At 43.4% G+C, this 18,764-nt stretch overlaps 1 protein-coding gene across 2 annotated transcripts in view; it reads left to right on the forward strand.

Moving 5' to 3' along the window:
• Nucleotides 1-1,328: 1,328 nt before the first annotated feature.
• LOC130608594 (complement C1q tumor necrosis factor-related protein 7) overlaps nt 1,329-18,764 on the forward strand; it is a 117,674-nt gene continuing 100,238 nt past the window's right edge. The window contains exon 1 of one of the 2 annotated variants that reach the window (XM_057426617.1): nt 1,329-1,992. The gene's annotated coding sequence lies outside the window, so the exon portion shown is untranslated. Of the gene's footprint in view, nt 1,993-16,192; nt 16,456-18,764 lie in introns of those variants that run through there. The other variant, XM_057426616.1, reaches the window with a different exon arrangement.

Below are 18,764 nucleotides of genomic sequence, written 5' to 3' on the forward strand. Positions count from 1 at the left end.
AAGGGCAACATTCTCTGGATGATCTTTAAAAGTTCTGTTTCCCACAGGCATGCAGATACAAGTTTCTAGAGGTGCCAGTACTTAAAGAATATGCCTGATACCTGATCACTGAGTGAAAATTAAGCTACAGAAATCAATCAGGTGCATTTAAGTGACATGATAAGATGGTGTTTGTACTTTCCCTGCTGCCCACCTACAACCAGGTTCACCAGCAGATCCATAGAGCAAAATGAAAACACTCTGATAGCTATACTTCGAGGAAAAACTGGAACTTCTAAAATCATATAGTGAAGCTTCCACAGCACCATATGAATTTGTAATAGTGTTCTCTATCCCAGTTATTACCATTTAGTATTGGAATGAAACTCCATTAGGGAAAAAAAAAAAATTATCTGGTTTTCCCATCATTGAGCAATATTCTATCTATTTTTACTGAATATACAAGACTCTAAAATTCTCAATTTAAATACTTACTATTTCAGTGTCATGTAAATTAGAACATTCCAATGAGCAATATTTTTATAGCCACCTCTCAAGTGACACTTTGACATTGACTTGTTTTGTCACAGAAGATTCATTTCCTATTTTAGGGGCACCAAACACCTTTGAAAATTTCAGTCTATTGATTCCATCTTCACTTATATTAGTTCTGCAAGGAAATATAGCTGACAAAACCAAAGCGTCTTAATAACACCTTCAATGAACCTCATGTCACCTTAGCATCAGCAAGTCAGTTGGATGCATTCCCAAAAGTGTGGAGTTATTTGGGGCATAGTCTGAGGCAGGCTTTTCAGGTTCCTCCTTTTTAAACTAAAGTTTGTTGTACTCACGTGGAAGGTCAGAGACTGAAATTTCCCAAACCACTATATAATTCTGTAATTCTGCTTTTTGTTTTTTTTCTTTTAGCTACTCTGCAAGGGACCTTTTCTGTCAATTTATAAATGTGTATCACGTGTGTCAACCATAACTGGTTGAAATAACTCCCTTGCAAAAGAAGAGCAATTCAACATGGGCATAGGCAATTCTCCAGTATGAACAGCAATTTGCGTGCTTCGCTATCTTAATTGGAGCAAAGCAGAATAGAGCCATCCCCAGTAAGCAGATGCCTTTGAAAACCATGCTTCTGCTATGTAAATCTCGACAGTACCTCAGAAGATCATTATCATAAATGTCTTTTGAAACTACCTAAAATCACAAGTTTGAAACTCCAAAATCAAGAAGTTTGGGATTTGTGCTCAGCTTGAGTGTCCCAACCACCCCATGAGAGGGGTACCCCACATTGCACTAGCAGAGGAAACCTAGGAGAAAGCCCCCAGACCTGTCCGCAGAGCCTCTGACCAAGAGCTAGTGCCTCTAAAATCACTGTGGGTCTTTTGGCCAATTTGGGAATCAGGGTCCTTTAGGAACTCTGAGCTCTTCATGTATTTGAGGCTGCTGCTTCTTCCTCCACTTTGAGGCAGATGCTGCTCCTCCCAGGTCTCACACTGAGGGGACTACATGCCAGAAGCATCATGCTTTTTTCCTCTTCTCTGTGTCTTTACTGTGAAGGAGACAACTTAGCCCGTCATGCTTTCCAAAGATGATATAACATTACCTCGGGGAGGCTATGCCCCACATCCTGTTAAGACTCTGTCATACCGCTTCAGTCTGGAGCACACACTTGCTCCTTGCTCCATGGTATATATTGAGCTCCTTCCAGCAGGAGTTTTACAGCAAGCTCACAGTTGCTTTAAATTAGACAGGTTGGCAAGTGGCCGAGGAAAGAAGTGGAGCTTATTTAGCTGAGACAGACAGTTACAAAACGCAACACGAGAGCATCAAGCTTCAAATAAGTTTTCACAAAGTACATTATTTGTCATCACAGTGCTTAAATTTGTTGTAAGGGATTTTAAATCACCAGCAACTACCTGCTGGCTTGAATTTGCAACTCCTACCCAAACGGAGCATGTTGCTTTCCCTGAAAAATCCAATGTCTTCTACTCGAGTGTGAAGGTAAGTTGTAACTGACTTGACTTTCCTATTCTGTCTTCTCTGAAATGCATTTGAAGAAGGGAATGCAATAGAGAGAAAAATGCAGATTTTTGCTGATTCTATTTGATTTGCTTTAATGGGACTTCAGTGAAATCTGCTCTTGTGTCTTGTCTTGTAAGAGGAGAGTAATGAACTTGGACATTTAAGCACATAACGTTCTTATCAGAAAGTTACCAGACAGATTTATTATGTTTTAATCAATTTCTGGCAAAAAAGCTGAGTTTTCAATGTCCACCTTTCACAGGGTTCAGGGTGATTAAATTGGCTTAAATATTTTGAGCTATTTCTCTCCATTTAGCTTTAATCTTACATTCCATCAATCCGAAACAGAGATTACTGTTGTATTTTTTTCCCCTTGTGAATAATTCCAGTATCATTCCAAATCTTCACTTTGACCTTTGTTGCTATGGTTTCGCAGAAACTTGTTTTGAAAAAAAAACCCACCCTATAATCTGTAAATATGAAACGAATCATTTTGCTTCAGGGTTGTTCAGAGTTAAGCTCCTGCAATTAACTTATTAAACTCTCACAAATATTTCAATGTTTTATTTTGTTGGGGTGTTTCTTCTATTTGGTTGGGTGTTTTTCAAGGTGGTTTAGCACTTTGTGCTTCCACTGCTACCAGCAGTGTGTGTCACATCTATGTGCAGACTGTGAGAATGTGTGTTGTTCAATATACATGAAATGCTGAGTGTAAGTGATTCAGCACAGCCTTGGTCCGGGTAGGTGAGAGTGTAAATGGATTGGCAGTTTCTGGCTCCCTTTTTCCCCCTGCGTCTCTGGCAACCATCATCCAGGCGAGGCTGAGGCATGGCTCAACAGCATGCTAGCTGCCCAAAACTCGATACTCACAATGGTGGCTCATTTCTCTAACCCACTCACTTTCAAGGACATGATGAAACTTTTCAGGATGAAGTTCTAGGAAAATATGGGTGTGAACACAGCATTAACAGCCCTTGGAGCTGCGTGAGCTATGGAAATTCACCAACAGCAACCTGCTTCAGAAATCACACAACTGTCGTGTTACATAGCATGCTGCATTTAAAAAGGCATAAAATCCCTTCTTCCTACAGTGCTTGCTCCCTGCTTTTTCTGGCCTGGGACAACTTCAGATGTGCTACTGGAGCAGATTTTCCCTCGTGGGAATGCAGGACTGTCGGTCCCCCTACACTGTTTGCCCACGGGCCATGCTCTGCCTAAGAAATGTGTTTAAAAAGAGAAGCATGGAACAGAGAGGGCAGGGAAAGAGTGTGGAAAAGCAAAACTGGAAGTGGAGGAGCTGATACGCCTGCCCGCTGCCACAGAGGAAATCCTGGAAACCTGGTTCCCTTTGAAGCTACCCATGAGCTAAGTTTTGTGTGGGTGCGTCATCCACACCGAGCTATGGAAAGGCAGGGCTGGGGACACCTCCACCCGGTGTCACCTGGGAGAGCACTAGGTGGTGTGGGGATTGGGAAGCATAATCCCCTCTCTTAGAGGCTGCCAATTCCTTGTCCTTCCTCCACAATACTCCACCAATCTGACAGGCTGGTCCTACTCTATATTGCTTAATGATACAGGGAACAGGATGGTTTCTGAAATCGAGTATCAGCCACAGGGACTGCTTCTGCCTCAGAAGCATTAACAAGGAATGATGCAAACAAAGAATATAGTGTTCATATAATTTCATCCCCTCTGTCATCTCCACACTTCACTGTTGCACTTTTCTAAAGCTCATTCACAGTGGCAAGATGAGAAGGTAGATGGAAGGTGCCATATGAACAGTGTCCTGAGGGCTAGGTTTGAGCTCCTGCAGGATAAGATCATCTGTCCCATGCACTGTGACAGAGCTAATTTATATTCTTAATCCTCTGTGATATGTCCATTCACAGGTCTGTCCCATGCAGAGATGAGCCTGATTTCCAGAGTCCTTAAAACAGATGCTACAACAACATTATGCATACCATCACTGCAGGACCATACAACATCCATGTTACCAAAGAGACACATTGCAGATGATAAAATGTATGTTTAAACTGAAAAATATAGAGGCTTTGCAGGCTCATTTTTGTGATCATACCTGGAAAATGAAGGCTACAATTGAGATGATTACAGGCCAGATTTACATTTTAGTTACAGGCGTTGGGCTGCAGTTGTCAGCAAAAGGTATTCTTTTCACTCACAGTCTCTCTGATGTAAGAGGGGCAGATCAGTCGAGTAGTTTCTCGGTTGGGTTATTAGAGAAATCAAGATTGCTGTGATTTCCCGATGCTGAAATAAATTGTTCCAGTTCTTCCTAAATTAGGATCCATCCTTCATTTTGGAAAAGCAGTGTGATCTGCTCCTGATTGTCTAGCATCAATCCTCACCTGATATAAGGTGCAGATGGGAAAGCTCAAAGCAATGAAGATGGAACTGCAGAGGACCTGACTCAATCCTCCAAAGACACTTTATGGTTTCACTAAGCCTTGTGGTGTGGGGAGATAAACCCATATGATCAAAGAGTCTACACTTTTCTGTGAGGTATATACATTGGGAAGGACAGAACTGTTTAGTACAAAACCGAATCTTATCACAGAGTGTAACACAGACCATTTTAAAGGGGAAGAATAGGCTATGTATAATAGAAAAAAAGATCTTGGCAGTGAGAGATATACAGTTATAAAATAATCAGAGGGACTGAAAAGTCTCACTGGCTGGGATGGCTCACTTAGTCTGGGCCAACCTAGACCAACTCTGTGGGGAGCAATCTTCCCTAGGCTGAGAGATGTGAAAATCCATATGTTGTGCTGGCTTCAATGTATTGGCTCTCCTTCAGTTTATCTATCTACTGGATTTGTCTTCCTCATCTGTGTAGTATTGTGTATCTCAGACCCAAATGGGGTGCAGTCTACAGAAGTGGAGGCCAAATCTCAAACAAGATTTAATGGTGATAGTTGACTGTGTTTGGACACCATCAGGCCACCCATCCTATTTTCAGTTTATGCTCTCCTCTTCCCCTTTGAAGAAACCCCAAACCCAAAATCAGACACCCTGCAACAAACAGGAACATCTGGCGAAAGTCTGAGTTTAGAGCTGGGAAAGGATGTATTGTAATTCATGTGCTCTGTTTTATTTCTCCCAGTTTTTGCCGCATTCTTTCAAGACATTTTTCCACAAGTGGAGAGCTTATTAATAACAGAGGTGGGATTTGAAGTGTGCTTCAAAAATGTGCAATAAAACCAGGGAGTGACATGCTATAAAAACAAGGGGGGATCAAAGGGCAGATATGAAAAGGTGTGTGTCCAGCCTGCTCACCCCACCTCTTTCTTTTGGTCCGATGGGCTTTGTGGCTGGGTCCAGGCCAGCATAGGAATCTCGTCACTGCAGCACAGGGGTATTTGATCCATGAGCTGCTGAGAGGGAGCTCCCTTCTTCTTTTCACTCTTTGGAAAAAAGAAGGCTGAACTTTTCCTGGATTTGTCCAGGAAAAATCTCCCTTTTCTTGGAGGGAGAGGCTCCCTGTGCTGGAACACGCGTCTGCTATCCTCACTACAACTCAGGACCAAAAGTCTTTTCCCTTTTCAGCAGTCTATAAAAACTTGATGTTACGCCAGCCTTGCTAGCCCCGCACTGATGTTCCTGCACAGCGCCGGTCTGCTGTGCTTCAATATACCTGGGGATCGAGCCCACCTCCCCAGAACATCCCAGACTGCTCCTCGCAGTCCTTTTTTACTAACCAGTGGAAGTGGCTCCTTTGGGACACAGCAGAGAAACACCTAGGTTGCGCTTTGCATCCATTGCTTATTCTAGAAGCCATTTCACTAGGGTTTTTTATAGGGCAATTGGCTCCTTTGAGTCTTTATGAGCTCCAGCTCTGCACATATGTGCTCTGAAAGTCATCTTCCGGAGTCTGTACTTTTTTGGTCCCCAAACACAAGAACAGTCTTTGATCACAACCCTGCATCAGCAGCCTTCCCAGTCCCACACGTATTTACTTGTCTCCAACTTCTCTTTAATCCCTGTACCGTTTTCCTCCTGTAGATTACCAATCTGTTATCCTTCTATAAGAATAACCCCTCCGTTTTCCATTTTCCTGCTGGCAGCCATTCCTCCCCAAAGTGATGGTGGTCAATGGGTCACCCAGTAACCCCTTCTCAAATGATGCAGGAATGTGCTCTCCAGCTTCCTGAGAGCTGTCTTCCCAGTGGCTGGAGGAAGACCAAGGCTGGTTTGGCCTCTCCTCAGTTCCTGTTTGTATTATTCAGAGCAGACATTCCTGCTAGGAAGTGGTGATACATGTCTGCAGATCACCTCTGAGCACCAGCTTTGAGGTGGGGCAGCAAGAAATTATTCAAGGGAGTGGCAGTGATTTTGAGGGTGGGAAGAGGATGGTCTATGGTCCAGCAAAGCAGTTTGCATAAAGGTCTGGTGTCCGGGCCACAGCTCCCTCCTGCACCTCCAGAGCAAGTAGGTCCTCTCTGCCCAGGGCTGGTCCCCAAGTCTCGGAGGGGCTGTGCTCGGAGGGTATTTTCTGGTTTCTACAGAGGAGGGGTTGCATTTCCCTGAATTTTAAGCTTTACAGCTGGATTATGCTGCTTTACATTGGAATGGGAACACTGGAGATTGCCTTCAGCTTTTTTCTCCTGCAGGAATACCTAGGGTGACTCCCTGCATACTGATGGACAATACGCCTCAGTCCTGACTTTGCAGCCTGCTTTGGGCAGAACTGTGATTCAGAATTGCTGTGCATTGAATTTCTCAGGCAGAAATACATGTATTTTGCACTGCATCACACCTAACAGTGCCTCCTGTGCTACCAGGAGGTGTCCAGCTTGTAGGAGCTGTACTGTTACAGTCTGAGAGCATGGACTGAATCTACCCAGGGTTTCTTTCTCTGACAGATCTGACCAGTTACTGGAAAATTGTGGTTAAATGCACATAATCCTCAAACTCCCCTAGAGAAAATATCCAGGCAGAAAAAGAGGGCATCTTGGTGATAGGAGCCCTTAGAAACCACCCAGCCTCTTGGCTTCTCCCTTTCTGCAGACATACTCTGTCCTTGAGGATCAGGGCTGCTGTCTGAGGGTTTTGATTGCCAAAGGCTGAAAAAACCCTATCTGACTGGTGTGTGTAAAACATGTTTCTGCAGCCCAGTAGGGCATGTATTAAAACCCTGCCGTGAGATCCAGGCCACACCAAGGTCAAAAAAATCCTCATGGTTCTCTTTGTGGGGGTGTTGTAAGGTGATGCACAGAATGGGTCTGTCATGGGTATAGGTCTACTGATGCCAAAGGTGTATTTGCATTGCTGCATCTGGCAGGATTTAGTGCCAGCTTTCCACTCCTGCAGATCATGGCTTGTAGCCAGGAGGGCTGTTTCCGTATCTCCTGCATGAGGTGGAAGCCCGTATGAAGTGCTTTGATGTGGTGTGTCTCTTGGCCGTTTCCATCCTTCCTTGGCAATTGGGAAGTTGTGTCACCTCTGTAGGGATATGCCAGGGTTGTGAAACGTCTCTGTTCCCTCAGTTAGTACCATTTTCTTCATCAGAGGGGATGGCCGGGCTGCTTACTGCCACCATTGCTCAGGCTTGAGCAACCTCTGCAGCAACTCTGGCATGAGGTTTGGATTCTTTGACGTTCAGACTTGATGATCCCATAGCAGAAACAGTTTTGCTTGCACAGAAGAGCTGCCAAGACACCCTTACAAGGAAGGCTGTGCTGAGTGCATGCTGCTGGAGATGATCACCACTGCTCCAACGTCCCCAGAAGCTACCCTGAGCAGGTCCAGCAGCAGCCACGCACCTCCCATGCCCGCTGAGCCTCTGTGCTGAGGGGAGAAGAGCTGATCCTCTTGGACCCCATGGGCAGAGGTCGGCAGGACCATGCCCTGGTACTGAATCCCCCCAGGATGGGAGCAGCCGGCCGGACACTTAGCTGTACATGCCTCCTTTCCAGCGTGCCAGCGGAAGCAGATGTTTCTAATTTATCACTAAAAACAAACAACTTAATCCCCCAAATATGCAGCAGTGGGGGGTGAGGAGGGGCCCTTCCATTTAAAGCTGATTTATAAAATGGATAATTAAGGTTAATTTGTTCACAAATGAAGCAAATATGTGTCAGACGCCATAAACAGCACTTCCTCCTTCTCATTTTCACAAGCCCTCAACATCCAAACCTGAGGCAACAGGGTAAGTTCCTGTTCCACTAGCCAAAAGCAGCTGGCACTGCTTCCTTTCATCAATGACTCTAATATTTATCTATTTAGGCCTTCAGAGCATCATTTGTGTGTAAGAGGCATTGCAGCCCTCTGTTGTGTGGGTGCCAAAGGCAGGCCCGAGCGGCAGCTCCAGCTCACCCCTTCTTGCTTTTGAAGGCATTGTTACACCCTGGCTGCCTGAGGGTGAAGGCTGGAGTGCAAGACAGCATGGTGTATGGAGACTGCTGTGGTCAAACCCCCAGGCAGGACCTGCACCAAGAGCTCTCACAGGAACCATGTTCACTCTACTTAATGAAATGGCTGAAGGTGCCAATGGGAAGGGACCTGAGTCCAAACATATTTCAGATAAGACTTAGAAAATTACTGCTTTTACCTGTGCTGTGTCAGTGCTGGAGGCCACAGCTAACCACACAGCATCTGTATTTCAGCACATGCACATATAACGAGCCATCCAAACACATTATACATACCCCACTTCTGCTGACACCTACTTCAGACCTCCAGTTCCTACTGCTTACAGCTCGTGTTATTGTACATTAAGAAAGCTTTTCTCCAGGCAGCTTGGCATACAGCCACAGCACGTCTGCCATGCACAGGCAGCACTGAAGTTAACAGCAACACAGCAGCTTTAAGATTTTAATAGCTCCTGCAGACATGGCATCAATGCGGCTCTGTTCTGCAGAAGGGGGGAATGTGGGAGCTGCCACCTGAAGTCTCTGGGCCCTGGGTGTCTGTGAAAGGCAATGGCAAAAGGCAACCCCTGCGGGCAGCAGGATGGTTGAAATGCCTGGGCATCCACAAAACAGCCACTATTTGGTGTGGGAATGGGTGGGGCTCCTTGTGTCTGTGGACCCCCCCTCCCCCAGGGTTCCAGGCTGGGGATGCCAGGGCTCACTGGGGCTGGTCCGAGATACTGTGGGTCACTGCAACAGGCAACAGGGTGCTCGGAAAGGCAGGGAAAGGGAGGCAGAGTTTCTAGCATGTTGTTACCTGCACACTGGGGGTTTACAGGTTTATTTCCTAAGGGGTAAAACGCAAAGAATACTGAGCTTGATCTGCAAATTGCTGTGCTAAACAGCAATGCCCTGTGATGTAGGAAATGGACAGCTGCCTCCATTTCCTCAACTATCCCTTTAAAAACAGGATTTAATTAGTTGTCTTTTCCTGGTAGGCACTGGAGTGCTTCTCGTTCCTCATACGCCTGTGCCTCTGCTGCAGAAAAGGATCCAATGGCACAGACTACCACCCCTGGGTCTCTCACACACAAGAATAAGCCCCTGCAAGCCCAGGCACATGGGTGCGTGTACTGCAGCCATGGCACAGAATGCTGCTTCTGGAAGTTTGGAATTTGGGGTTTAATTGCAGCAGCTGAGTGGGTTGTGAGAAAATGCAAAATAGCCTCATATACAGCTTTCTGCTGGGGACACTGAAAAGGTGATAAGGCTGTGAGATGCTGTTGTAGTGACCAGTGCTCCTCTCCTCAGCAGCCTGTTCTGCTGTGAGCAGTATCTCCTGGGGTTGGAGCAGTCAGGAAATCCTCCTCCTCCATCATTTCTATGAAATGGTAGAATTAGGCAATGTGCCAGGATTGCAAGGAACTTCCCATCGAGCCAAAATGTCAGGTAGGCTAAGAGAAAGAGAAGGAGTATAGAACAGAAGAAAACCAGAAGAAAAGCAGGATAAAAGTCAACATGAGCACTAAGAGCAGGAATCAGCTCCAGCTACTACACTCTCATCCCTCCCATCGCAATATACATAAATCAATCTGGGAAAACAGTGTGTTTGAGAAGAAAACAGAAGACAACTGGAACAGCACTGAGTTTGAATAGAGCTGAAGCAATTCTATTTTGGGGCTAAACAAAAAAACCCACATTTTTCCACTCAATCAGACAAGCCTGTATCACTTAATCAGTTTTAAGCTACGTGCAATGAGAGCACCAGCACCAGTTTCTTCTGCAAAGCTGCAATCTGCTTTTCAGTTTTGAAGCCTTTTCCCAAATGAAGACACCATATGCTATTAAATTAGTTTGTACCTGTGATGGCAGCCCTTTACTTCTTGCAAACTGCTGTGCTTCAAGTGGTGATACACACTGCAAGCAGCTTCTTCTCTACCTAGTTAAAGGGGTCTCTCCCCTCATTCTGTACCTGTGAGCAATCGTTGTCAGAAAGCCTCGTGCTTGAAGGAATGAAGCTGTTTGCAGCTCATTGCAAGAAAGGCACATTTTCCTTTGATGTTTCCAATAGCTTGGTCTGAAACTGCCTCAACTTCACTCCAGACCTGATGAAAAAACTGGTGAACTTGAAGGAGGAAAGCTATTTCAAATTTCCAGATATATCTGAACATGATATTTTGGGATACTGATTTTTGTTTCTGACTGATTTTTCCCACAGTTGTAGAGAAGAAAGGGCCACCGATTTATCTCATGGCGGATTTGATCTGTTGCAATAAGGACCATTCTCTTAAACTGTCAAAAGATTAGACATAATGTTTTACCATCACGTTGAAGGGAGAAAAGCAGCAGATTTTTTATGGGAAAGTGACAGAAGCTACTGACAGCATGCTTTCTGACTCCCAGGGAGTTTGTTTTGCCTTTCTACCTCTGATGAAGTAGCAGTAGTTGAAATAAGGTTTGCTTTTGGCTGAAGAGAGATACACTCCAAAATGGAAGAGGGGGAATGTCCTTGCCATAAAGCACATGCAGGCTTCACTCATGTTGTCTGACCTCTGCAAGGGAAGGCAGTTTATTAAAAACTCCTTTCTGACCCTCAAATGGGAAATTACACAGCTCCTCAAGCGCAGGTTCAGGACATTTCTATCTGAGCATGAGATTTGCTTTTGATGGGTTTTAATGGCATGTGTTGTTGATGTTCCTAAATTATATAGCTCACTGAAGCATTCAAAAACAAATGTTCAGTCCCCATGGGGCATGATAAAAGGCATAAGGATAAGCTTTGATGTGGATATAAAGCCATAGTAGGTGTCAGGGCCTGAGTCATCTTCCAGTGGCACCCACATGACCAGAAAGGGAATATATATGTTTCTGCACATTTTTGAGCTGGAACTTCATCTGGTGTACATTAATTATACTGCCTTTGCAATCAATGAAGCAGTACTGATTTATATCAGTTCAAAATACAGTTATTCGGATTTCAAGACTGAGAAGTTATACAGACAAGATATTGCACACTACAGGTTTAAAAGGGAGACTTCCTTTATACATATTAATGACACATTAAAATTAAAATAAATTGCACTTTAAAAAGTCAGAATTCTTCATTTTTAATGTGCAATTTGAAGCATCAACAGGAAATGGCAGCTCCCAAGTTCTTGCCCACTATTCACTAGTCCCTATACCAGCTAAGACTACTTGAACAAGTGCCTTTAGCATCTTCTCTTAAGTAAGTGAGCTAATGCTGCAGTCCTAATTTGGCTGGCTAGGCAAGTCTGAGCAGTGTACAGGATGAGGGCTGGCTGTATGGGACATCCACATATGGGTTGCAAAGAAACGTAAGTGGATCACTCCAGGAAACAGAACAAGTCTAGCACAGATCTGTGACCCGTGCTGTATTTTCTGTTTTTCTCAGAAGTAATATATCATTTCCTAGCTATGTGCCATTTATATATAAATGTATTGTTGGGAACATGTATAAAACAGTATCTGTCACCAAAACCCAAATGTGAGATCAAAGTGTGGAGGCCATGCATACGAGCCACTTGTTTAAACAGTTTCGTTTTCGTTCTCGTCTTTCATGACAAGACTATCTTGTCTTTCATTCTTCCCAAGCCTCCCTCAGTATGAATTGAATTTCAAAACAAAAATTGATTCCAGATGTTATAAGTATATTTATCTAGGCCTGCAATTTAAACAAGTTAGAGCAATACTCACCTTCATATAGTTTTTGATCATTACAATATGAATTCTCACTGACACCAGTGGAGATCAAGGTTTCCAAACCCACCTTTTATTAATCTGGATTGCACTCCAGATTGTCAGAAGGGCTGTGTTTTAAGGACAATCATTCATCTGATGATCCCTAGCACAGCTGCCTACCACATGTACAGCAGCAGTGTTAACACTTCTTCATTTTCCCCTACTTTCAGCTTTAGCACTGGAACCCATTACACAGCTGGCATCTCACAAGTGCTGTGCTACTTTGCCCCTTGCCTCAAAAAGTGATTTGTAATAGCAGGGTGACTAGCAATAACTAACAGCTAATAGCAGGAACGCACAGAGAGCTGACAGCAGGTAGGATGCCAGCCCTGAGAGATGACCACTCAGTTTCTTACTTGCACAAGCTGTGTAATCTCTGGCAAATAATGTCATCCTTGTGCCCTAGTTCACATCTGTAAAAGGAGCTATTATTTTTTGGCTTCCATGCCAGACAAGTATAATCAAATGATTGGGTGATCATTTGTGCAATAACCAAAATTTGTAATTACCTGGGATAAGAGATGCAAATTCCCTCTGGATCACAATCATTAAGTCAGCTCCTTGCTCTTGGAGGTAACGAAGGTCAGGTGTGCTCTATGGAATGGAAAACCCTGAATAACAGAGTCATCATGGCATGTACTGCAGAGGCAGCTGCCAGCTGATTGGACCCGCTTTGAGCAGATGCTGGATGAGATGAACTCCAAAGGTCTCTTCCAACCCAAATTACTCCTACAATTCTATTCTAATGCTGCATCTCTGCAAGTACATCTTCTTGGAGCACTGGAGACCATGGTGCACATCGCCAAAGTAGTGCTGCAGCAGACAGCCTGCCTTCATCGGGGACGGATCAGATGAGTCAGGAAGGACTGGGCAGATTCATGGCAGTTCAACGACTCCACCAAAAGTATTTAAGGACTTGTGGCCCCAGGCTGATCCCAGAAACAGTCTAAGTGTCTTTCGGTAGCACTGTGACTCCATGGAGTCAGGCAATGGCACAGTTTACCTCCAGATGAACCATCTAAAGCTAGTGAAAGTTTACTACACTGAGAAATACAGTCTCTAGTTCACATTTACCTGCCATGTCATCTGACATTGTCACTGAATCAGTGTTTTAGTCCTTCCAGGCCAGCCTTGACTTGCAATAGCAAAACTGAGCCTTGTGGGTCCCATTCGCTCTGTGTATGTTGCATCAATCATAAACTAAGTGTGGGCTTTGTAAAAGCCTCATGAGCTGACCTTGGAAATAACATCTACTGGGATGTATATCCCTCGGTGGCCAAATTTGTTAAAGCTGTGCATAACATCAGACAATTTCAAAACAAAGTCTGATAAAGGTGGTTTCAATGGACTGCCTCATCAGACAGAGGGACCTGCTTTCTCAGGGTCTCAGAGGTACCCAGAGTGTCATGCTAGCAGAGCAGCACTTCCAGCCTGCAGGCAACACAGCAAGCTGATCATCTGCATGAGGTTTGGAAGATAAATGAGAAACATAAGACGTGAATTTACATATAAGGGTCTACACTTCTATCAGGGGAACTAGAAACAAAAAGAAGAAAAAAGATTATAAATTTTTTATGTGGTAGATCATGACATAGACTTCACCAACAAGTCTCATACATTTCTATTTGTGTTACAGCTCCTGGGGTTCTGGCCAAGCTTCTACTTTCACATTCACAACTGCAATTGTAAGTGTGACCCTTAGCTTGGGAACTGTTTTCATAGCTCCTTCATAAATGTCTGTGAATGCATATTCAATATTCAGTAAAGCAGATGACATTTTCAGACACCAGCTGCCTCCAGTTGTGAGACACGACTGCACATGGCCACCATAAAACACAGAGCCCCAAGGCTTACAGGGCTTACACAGCTGTGTTGTGGCTGAAATGAGCTGGGGAAGAAACTGTCCGCACATGGGGGCTGCACTGCCTGATGTGTTGTTGCTTCTTCAAGCAAAAGCCAGATCCCTGGGGCAGAAAGTCCTGGGGGCCAATCAGCTGGTGCTCAAATTAGTGGTGCATTTCACATATCCATACTGAAAACAAGGTTTGGTTCTCAGAAGTCAGATATTCTGCTTGTCTCAAAGCACTTCACAAAGAAGCAGGTAATGATGTACAAGCAATTATTGAAGTTTATCCTCCTGTAGATACAGAAAGAAATCTGGATGGGATCCTGATATGCCCCATTCATGGGGCTGCTTCCTGAAAACTGGGTAAGAGGGAGCAGTCCTGTGTGCCAAGCCTTGCTCCTGCAAACCAGGTCACAAGGCCTCAGCATCTTAAAACAGTTGTTAAAAGTAAAAAATCCCTGTTATGTTCTAAAAATAGAGAAGTTGAACTGGCAGAGAGAGAGAAAACATGTGCTTGCTGATGGCTTAGCAAAGAGGGAAGTGCAGCTGAGCAGGAGCCAACACGCCTGAGTTCCGCACGTAAATAAACCTTAGGTATGAGACTTCAGCTCGGTGTAGAGAAAACGTGTTTTGGTATCATCTTGCACCAACACAAGTTTTAAAGCAACACCTTTCATACATGAATTTTAATGAACAAAAAAAAAAAAAAAGAAAATCAATGCCAATACTTTGAAATTCAAGATACACGTGTGTGGTCTGATAGTGCCTTGTATTTTGAAAACACTGGTGGAGAAAGGGAAGGGGAAAAGACTGGGAAGAGTTGAAAAGAATCAAAATTAATTCATTGAACACCTAAAGCTTCAGTATTTGACAAAGGAAGCAGATATAAATGGAAATCAAATTGAAACCGAGACTTCTCTCGTTCAACACTGCTACTCATCAGCTACAACTGGGAGAGACAATTTAATTACCAATAAACAACTTTGAAGCTGTACAGATGTTTTAGTGTCTTAATAAAGTTGAAAAAAAGGAAAAAGAAACAACAAAATCTGAACTCAAGTCTGAGGCTCAAGAAAAGCCTTGATAACACACATGAAAACTGCATAGGGGATTGTTCAAGTCCATTGCAACACAAGGGGAATAGCGCACTAGACAAAAATAGGTTATTTTGATCATTCTTCATTAAAAGCTATTATTTCCTTAAGCTTGAAATGCTTATTAAAAGTTTTGAGGGTCTGTTTTTTTATCTTTCTGTTTCATAAAGCTAGGAATATTGAATTTACACTATTTTAAAGTTTGGATTTAGACTCTAAGTTTGTTTCCCTTTGTCCCCCTTTTGTAAATTAGTACAGTGGAGTGAATGAGGCCTTTGATTTTCTTTCTTTCTTATCTATTTGGTACTCCTTTTATTATGCTTAAAATATGTTGGGGTTTTTTCATCTTCTCCATAAAACCTCTGTCCTCATTGTCTGGGAATCGAATGACTGTGTTTAAAGTAACATCTTTATTCTTGTAAATATAATTCTACAATGGAGCAGGGAACTTCTTTTCTCTGAAACCTATTTTAAGCTACATCATTATCTTGCTTTTCATATTTGTCTCTCTATTTGTTCTACTAAGTACTTGTTCCAAAAGCTATGCTTGGTTCTATGACATTTCATAAGTTTAAGTAGACCAAAGGAAAAATAGAGAGAAAAAAAGAAGTAAACAGAGCTTTTGAAGAAAACGAAGAAATCTGAAAACCACTTATTTTGCTTGCAGGCAATTCATTGCATTTATGATGTCTGAAACGCTAAACTTTAGTCTGGGTTACATTTTCTGGCTGAGATACAGAGATTCTCAGAAAATCGAGGTTTGAAATAGAAAGTCAGCAGTCTTCATCTGGAACACAAGGAACCTCAGCAGAGGGGACAGAGCTGAGAGCGCTGCCACTTGGGAGCTGTGAACTGAAATAGAGAAGTCCATCATCTCTGTTTTACTTTTAAAGTATGTGAGCAAAATAAAGGCTGAAAACATGCATTGTGTTTCCATTTTGCTGTGCCTGTGCTAGGCGCATTGCTTGCATACCCTACTGGTACGGAGCTCAGCGTGCCACAGTTTCTGTGCTCCGATCGCTCACTCTTATGTTACTGCTCAAGTATGCATTCAGAAAAGAGCCAGCAGATATCATAGATTTATTCTAGTTGTTGAGGTCAAGGACTCTTTTCCTTTTTTTTTTTGTTCAGCTGAGAGGGAACTCTTTCTGTCTTTCTTCCTTTCCTTCTAACACCAGGCAGGCTTCCTGCTTCGCAGTGTGCACCACTGATAAAAACCCATGTGGAGTACTTTTAAAGGAAATTATTTACCAATCTAAAGCACCGGTGAGTTATGTGCTGTCTCCAGTGCTAAAGGGAGGGCTTTCAGCAAAGCACAATATCTGCATGCACTGCAATTCAGAGGCTCCAGCTGCTGGAAGCTCTTGCAAGCCATGTAAGTAAGGCTTTTTTTTGCTGAAGCAAACTTCATATATTCTCTTGCCTCATAAAAGCTCTGAGATAATCAAAACTTGAGATGAATTTCCTAACACTACTAATGTTGTTATCTTCCTGTTGTTTTCAATAACGTGTGTATGTCAGCACGATAAATAACTCACATTTCTAGAAGTGTTTTGCTTGTGAATAGTGTAAGGAGCAGAATCTGTGCGTGGCTCGGGCAGGCTCTGTTTGCTTTTCTGGTTGCTGACCATTTCTGTTCTCTGTGACTGGCACAGGGACCTCTGATTTCTTTGGTATCTTGTTATTCTGATTGCTATGGGAAGCTGGCAGGAAAATGCAGAATCTGTGCAAGGAAAAGAGCATAAGGGCAGTTTAAAAAGCATGGTCAGTGAACCAAAAAGTGGTGTGTAACACCCACATTGAACTTGTGGCATTTTATAGCTTTAAACTGAGGTTTAAGTGGTCACAGATTGTGTGACTAAGAGGAACATGAAATGACAAAAGAAATGTATCTTGATGTTCATGCTCATATTTAAGTTAATCAGGTTTCTGTACGGTTATTTGGAGTTTATTGCAGGGGATGGATCAACTTCCTCTGAGCTTCATGACGCAGTTTACAGTTATGAAATATTTCCCTGTTCGCTATGCAGTTCGCGTATGTATTGGCAGACAGGTGTTGATATCCCAAATTTCACTTCTTGTCTGTGAGGTCCTCCCTACCCTTTTGATAGCTGCGTGTTTGCAGATAGGGCGATAAATGTATGACAACTGGCTGTTATGCCAGGAAGCTCCACTGACCAGCTCCACAGGTGGTATTAACCTGAGACGGAAGTTTCATGCACTCAGTGTTCCCAGTATCTTCCTGTCTGGAGAGTCTCTGGCCACTTGCATTCCTTGTAGCCTTTCTAAAAGCGTCTAATCCCTCTGACTTTTCAGCTTACATGTGGCTCTCACTTTTTACCAGTTCCAAATAATGTTCAGCAGCTCCTTCCCTCTCCAGACCCACATGTCTGAAAGGCGCAAACTTTGCCCTCCAACCCTCACAGTGGAAATCTGGCACATACCCACAGGGCAATACCAACCTTATTTATTGCAGACACATCACCATGGTCACCTCTTGCATCAGGTGCTCAGAGGAACACAGACTCTGACCCCTCCCAGCCCTCCTGTTGACTTTCATATTCATGGCAATGCAAGATCCACATGGGAAAGAGGCACTGTCCATTAAGGGAGATGCCCATGATTCATGAAAGACAATGGGAAGGTATCCTTGCCACACCTGGGTGCCAAATAGCAAGTATACTAATAGACATGCGGGGTTGTGGAGAACACAGAATGCTGCTCCCAGTGAAGCTGGGGTTTCACCTCCCTGAGCGAGAATGGGAAAAGGCTCTGTAGAAAGAAGCTTGCAAGGTGATAGCAGCACATTTTGAAGGTGCATTGGCAGGAGCAAGTTAGAGCTGCGGGGGACTGGTGTGAAAGTCAGACTCCTCTGCTGATGGAGGAAGAAGATGCTGCTTTTTCAAGAGTGTTTGGAAAATGGCAGAAAGTTTAATTTTCAGTACGGAGGTGGGTAGGAGCTGAGGTAACTCTCATACCTGGCTGGTGTTACTGCACTCCAGGGAGAAAGCAGCAGTTTGTTGCATTTTCTGAAGTTATGTATATTCATGTGTACCATTAGTCTCTTGGCAAATTCATCCTTTGAGCAATAAAGCTTTCTGAACCTTTCATATAGTCCTTTGCTTTGAAGCAACAGATGTCTGTGATAAGCAGATGGTTATGGCTTTGAATTTGAACATCTTTAAATACTTTGTTGTGTATATTTTACGGGGAGGAATGTACTCTCTTACTATGCAGAACTGATTCATTAAATGAAAAGTATCCATGTCTGGATGCTTGATGTCACTTCCTAGCTTGCAAAATAATAAACCGTATGTTTTTCAGGATTATTTGTTGTGAGATATTTTCACCCCATTACTCAGCTTGTGTTTTCAAGGTACAAACCAACTGTGAAATGCACTACATGTGAGCTGAGCTCAGTCAAAGTGAACAAGCAACAAAGAGAGTCAAAGGAGCTGCCCCACTTGTGAATTGCATTCTCACTCTAATGAATACTTGGAGCAGGCTGAAATATTCCTCTTGCAGAAATTCCCAGAGGAAATAATGTGGTGCCTATGGAAATAACTGAGAAAAAAAATCTTTTGATCTTCCTTATTCTAAAATTTCATTTTTCAGGAGGTACAGCTATGAAATTCGATGAGCACAGATTCTAAGAACATAAGATCTTAAACCAGGAATAAACTT

This window comes from Pezoporus wallicus, unplaced genomic scaffold (assembly GCF_028554395.1).
Source record: "Pezoporus wallicus isolate ANWC-B61680 ecotype Strahan unplaced genomic scaffold, APGP_CSIRO_Pwel_v1 scaffold_13239, whole genome shotgun sequence".
In the NCBI taxonomy this organism is placed as follows: Eukaryota; Metazoa; Chordata; class Aves; order Psittaciformes; family Psittacidae; genus Pezoporus; species Pezoporus wallicus.